Here is a 6,114-nt window from a genome sequence, read left to right on the forward strand (position 1 = left end):
GTCTACACAACAGTACTTTTGGAGTCAACTTGATCAGCCTGTGTTAAGCATGATGTTTAAAAATTTGATTTGGGAGAAAATGAAGCAACAAGAGGATTGCCCGAAGTTTTCACTTTTCTCCTGGCCATTTTGGTTTCATTTCAGAAGAGCTCCCTCTCGAAGAATCAACAGCATATCCTCCTGCACCCCCGACTTGCAGAGAGCACTTCTGTGATCAAATTCGCAGTAAACAGCCCTGGCAGTCTTGAAGATGGAGTCATCTGGTAGATTTCTGTGCGTGCTCCCTTCCTGTGAGCCCCAATAAAATAGGCATTTGCTACCATACTTAAAATTCATTACTGATCATGGGAGCCAGCACAGGCATAAGTGATTTTAAAGCAAGAGTACCACCGCGATATTGGGTTTTCCTGAATGAATGAGTAACACTGCTGGCAATGTGTTTCCTTGACCCTTTGTATTTCATAACTCTCGCAGGCAGCTATGACAACTAAACATTTCGGTCATTCATGTATTAGGAACTGGTAAGCACTTCCTCTGTGCCAGGCACTGAGCAAGAAACTGAATATTAATTTTTTAAATAAAAATATCTTTCTTACTTGAGTGCCTTCCAGGGTCCAGGTACTATGCTAAGTGCTTTTCAGACATCGTTTCATTTAAGTCTCAAAACAGGGAGCTTGAAACTGTTATTACCCCTGGCTTACAGATGAGGAAACAGAGTCTTACCAAGTTAAGTAATTTGCTCCAAGTCCCATAACCATGTAGTAATGGAAGCTGGGACACGTTGAGTCAGAATGGGTTTTCTGGAGTTTACTGAGTGACCTCACTGACAGAGACATACACAAGGTTTGTTTTTGTTTGGTTTTGGGGGTTTTCTTTGTTTGGGTTTTTTGTGGGGTTTTGTGTGGTTATTTTTGAGATATGGATAGATATTTTGTCCTCCAAGAAGCTTTCGGCTTAATTGTGTAGAGCAGTGGTTCCCAAATGGGGAGATCTTGCCTCCAAAGGAACATTCAGCAATGCCTAAAACCAATTTTTATTTGCACAATTGGGGTAGGAGGAAATGCTACTTGGATCTGGTAGGTTGAATCCAAAGATGCTAGTAAACATCCTGCAATATAGAGGGTGTCCCTCCACAACAAAGATTTATCTGCTGCAAGATGTCAATAGTGCTAATGTTAAGAAACATGGACATAGATAAGACAACCCATAGAAAATTAAAATCAAAATCAATAATGTACAATTATGCTAAGGCACTGAAAGGAAGAAAAAGGTTGGAGATTGTGGAGAATGGTTCAAAGAGAAAAGCTTTGGAGTGCAAGGTCTAGAATACAAGCTTTCCATTGGACAAACCAGTACTTAATCCCAAATCTGCCCTTAACAAATCATATAAGAGGCAGAATTGCAATGTCCTCATCTTAAAATGGAAATAAAAATACTGACTTTACAGGAATATTATAACAATTGAAATGAAGCATAAGTTGTCCCTGCTGCCCTAAAAGAAGTGATAACCATCCTGAAAGGTTTTACTTTTTGAAGTTACAGGTATCGAAGTGCCTAAAATAGTTGGACTGGGGTTACTATAATGTGGTTATTTCAACTATTTCAATAACATAACAAGTCACTACTTAGTCTCTCAAGCTGGTTATTGCATAAGCCATTACATTCTTGGACAAACCCAGAATAAGAGTCAAGATTCTGGCTTTCTCACCAATGCCTTTGGCTTCTTCATGTTCTTGGTAAATAATTGCTATAGACTGGATGCTTGTGGGCCCCTCCCCCAGATTCATTTCTTAAAACCTAATTCTCAATGGTATAGCATTTGGAGGTGGGTAAGTGATTAGGCCATGAGGGTGGAGCCCTTATTAATGGGATTGGTGCCCTTATAAGAGACCCCAGAGAACTCCCTCAACCCCTCTCACTGCATGAGAATAGATGAGGGAACAGCCCTCTGTGAGCCAGGAAGCAGGTCTTCACCAGACACTGAATGTGCCAGTCCCCTGCTCTTTGACTCTCCAGCTTCCAGAGCTATTGATAAGCCACCCAACCATTTAGACTTGGACACTAACTTCTCTATTTAAACTACTACACAATTCCTAAGTTGTACAATCCCATGAAGCCCCAGTGATTTAAAAAGTGGGCAACATCCTGACAGTTGTAATGGGCACACTGAAAGCCTACACTTTCTCCTTCTCCTTCCTACCTTTTCCCTTCCTCCCATTGCCACACAACATGTCTTTATGCGACCAAGGGGTCAAACTTCCCAACAACCTCCCACAAGGAGATCTGAATCTTTAAAGGATCCACCAGAGTGGCCCTAAAGACAACCAGGATGAGCACAGAACTCTCTGGACAGAGTCAAGCCCAGGTCAGCCTGAGACCAAAGAGCAGAGATGGGATTGGGTTCTGGGGCTGAGAATGAGGTTTACGGTGCCTAAAGATCTGGCAAGAGCCAACATGGTGAGAATGCTAGGCCACACCAGGACCCAACAGGTCAAGAGCTGACTTTTTTTCTGAGAACCTTGAAATCATCCCACTTTCCTGAGGAAAGGAAACTGGAACATGTGGGAATTGCTCCTGAATAACTTTGGAAAGAGTTCTCCTACGCGAGTCTGAGCATGTTGTTCTGCTAATCAAGAGATAGTGGCTAGCCCTTGATGAAGCAGTGGATGGGTTTCCATTGCTCTCAACTACCCACACACATGGCTCAGCAGGGCTTTGTTTCACCATAGTCTTGCACCAACTCATCTATCATTGATGTAGAACCTGTTCACTCCAGGCTTCACACACAAGGCCCTGCTCCTCTGCTAACTTGGCTTGGAGCACATTTGGTCTCTTTGCATGAAACACTTTCTGAGACTTACCATTTCTATGTGCTACAACATTTCTGTCATACCAAAAGTAGATTTTGCCTCTCTTTCCATTCCTACATTACATGTGCTTCTGATGTAGCCTTGCTCTCTCATTCTCTACAGTGTAAAGAACAGTAAAAATTAGACAAGCAAGTTTCCCTCTAGGAATGAATGAGCTTGACCACATTGCAGCATTTTTCTCTGTGAAGTATACAAAAATGGAACTACCTCAGAGGTTTGCTCTGAAGATTAAATAAAGAAGTAAAATGATATTTTTCAAGTTCCTCACTTAATGTCTGGCACTATGAAGGCATTCAATAAATGGTGATTGTAGTTGCTATTATGATGGTTATTACTGTAGTTGTTCAGTTTCCTTATCTGTAAAACTGCACGTTTGATCATTCAATCAACACCAAACTACACTCCAGGGATACAATGGTGAACAAGACAGATGAGGCTCTTGCTGTCTTGGAAACTCTCCCAACAGTAGAGAAACACAATAATCAGGTAAACGAGCAACATAATTTTAAAGAGAGGGAAGTGCTATGAAGAAAAACATGGCAGTGAATTGTAGAATGACTGGTTGGGAATTGGAAACTACTATAAATTCTATAATCAGAGGCAGTTTCACTACAACAAAAAAAGAAAAAGAAAAGAAAGAAAGAAGGAAAGAAAGAAAGAAAGAAAGAAAGAAAGAAAGAAAGAAAGAAAGAAAGAAAGAAAGAAAAATAAGCATTTGTGCTGAAAACTGGACAGCAAGAAGGATTCAGCCTAAGAAGGAGTTCTTCCAAAGAACCCTTGGAAGCAGAGGGTTCAAGCCTGAGAGAACAGCAAATGCAAATATCCTGCAGTAGGAACAAACTTGTAGTGTTAAAGACAGGAAGGAATATCAGTGTGACTACAGGAAAAGTGAGCAAGAGAAACAGTGACTGAGATCAAGTTAGAGGAGCAGAAAAGAAGACCAGTGGAGTAGGCTACTGAATTTGGGTTTTATTCCAAATGTGGTGGAAAGCTTTTGGGAGTGTTGAAGCAGGAAAGTGATGAGCTTTGAATCACAATTTTAAAAGATAATTTAAGCTTTAGACTTAACCAGAAGAGGGCAAAAGTGAAAGCAAAGAAACACAATTAGAAAGCTAATAATTCAGTAACCAAGAGTGAGATGATGATGGCTTCAACCACAAACAATTCTTTCCTTCTCTAGGTTTCTGCAAAGAATAAATGAGAGAACATAAATGCACCTGGGACAATTCCTTGCACAGAGGAGATGCTAACTAAAAATATTTTCATTCTCTTCTTTCAACTATTTTCTGTAGCAGAGACTATTTCCACAAAGACCTCTAAGAAACAGACATAATGCATGGAACTGGGAATGCCAGAGATTTGAATTCTCATCAACTGAATGTTGATACAGCAACATTATAATAAGGCCGAGCAAATGCCAATTTAAGCCTGGTACATATTGCCTTGTGTTGCCATTTTGTTAGAAGTCCAAAAACTATTATGCTGGAACACTGTAAACTCGTTTTTTAAAAAAAGTAGCACAGGGACCATAATGTGTTTTGAATTCACAATCTAGGATCACCATTCTCCTCCGGTCCAAAGAGAAGATTAAAAAAATTTCCAATTTAAAACTATACCAGATTTGTCTTGCAATTAATGCTGAAGGCACAATCCGGCTGTCTTGAATTAAAGCTGCATGCTTTGCTGCTATCAGCTAATGGATACTAGAAAGGGTTTGTTGTAAAATAAGTGCAAAGAATACATATTAATTGTCATTCAGATGAGGGATAAGAAGTGTAAGTGGTGCTGGTGAAGCCCTGGATTAGGGCATTGACAATGAATCAGAAAATAGAAGGTATCGTCACATAATACTTAAGAATCGAGGTTCTAAAGAATAACTTCTGGGAGTGGGTCTGTCCTTCCCTCTGTGTTCTCATGTGTGCACAACCTTGGGGGAATCTCTTCATTTCCCTAAACGCCAATCTCTTCATCTGTGGAATATGAAAAATAATAATACCTCTCTCATCAGGCTACAGTAAAAAGTACATAGGATCATCTATTAAACTGTTTAGCATGATGTTTGCATAAGGTTTAAAGAAATATCAGTTATCTTTACTACCCTCCAGTACCCTGGGGCGCAGGTGAAGGAATTGGAATTATTTATTCTGGAATTGAGAAGGCTGAGTGTGTAATTTAGATTTTTACGATGAAAATTGCCACAATGTATTGAATCCTCAGGGGCTAGAGGCCATGCCAAGGGTTTATGTTTTTAAAAAAGCAAAAAACACAGCCCCCGACATTCAGAAGCTAGCCTAGCACTCCCAGCTAGGCCTTGTTAGTCTCCTGTTAGGCATAAACCATCTCACAAAATACTGACCTCAGACAAGTTTGCTCTGAGACCATGATAAAACGACACAAAGCAAAGTCACTTTATAACCCTGTCCAAGCACAGACACAAGCAAAGCCACTGTGCCGCGCTAAAATCCCCACACCTCCTCCCTCCCCACATGAATGACTGCTACGCGTTTACCAGTTACAGCTTTATACTCTCTATAGATAAGTTTTCTTGAGATACACAACCATAGAACTGCCTCTGCTTTCTGACAGTATCTAATCTAGAGCAAACCTTTCCCCAAGTCACCCACCCAAAGTCCAAATTCTCTAGCAGGTTCTTTCTAATGCCCTCTTATGAGACATTCCTACAGTTGCTATATGTTCTCCTCTACTGCAACGAATAATAAATTCAACCTGTTTAACTACGGGTGTTTTCCCAGGATCTTCAGCTGAAGGGCATTAATCCTTAAACAACCCTCTAAGGCCTGTATCTCTATTCAACAGCAAAGGAAACTGAGGTTCAAAACAATTAGATGGCATGCCCAAGATCCTCCACATAACAAATGAAAAAAAAATAGGCTTGAAATCAGGTTTGTCCACACTGCAAAGCCCAGGTTCATAAATGCCCCAATTTCATCCTGGTCTTAAAGAGTGATCACACTTTGGTTATAGTCCAATGTATGACTAAGCAAGAGACAATTGTCAAGAAGTGACAGGGTGGATTCCATGGGGACTTCTTAATAGGGAAAAAGTATCAGAAGTATTGGAAAGGGGAGATAATTTTCCCACCAATGGAAGAGTATCCTTTTTAATTCAAATATATTAAGATGATACAAAGAACGTAAAGGCAGAGACATTCTAACTTTAGATAAATGTTGAGCAACTAAGCAGGACAGGTTGGGGGAGAGAGAGGACACCATCGCACCCTACA

The sequence above is a fragment of the Canis lupus genome, chromosome 13 (assembly GCF_011100685.1).
Source record: "Canis lupus familiaris isolate Mischka breed German Shepherd chromosome 13, alternate assembly UU_Cfam_GSD_1.0, whole genome shotgun sequence".
Classification (NCBI taxonomy): domain Eukaryota; kingdom Metazoa; phylum Chordata; class Mammalia; order Carnivora; family Canidae; genus Canis; species Canis lupus.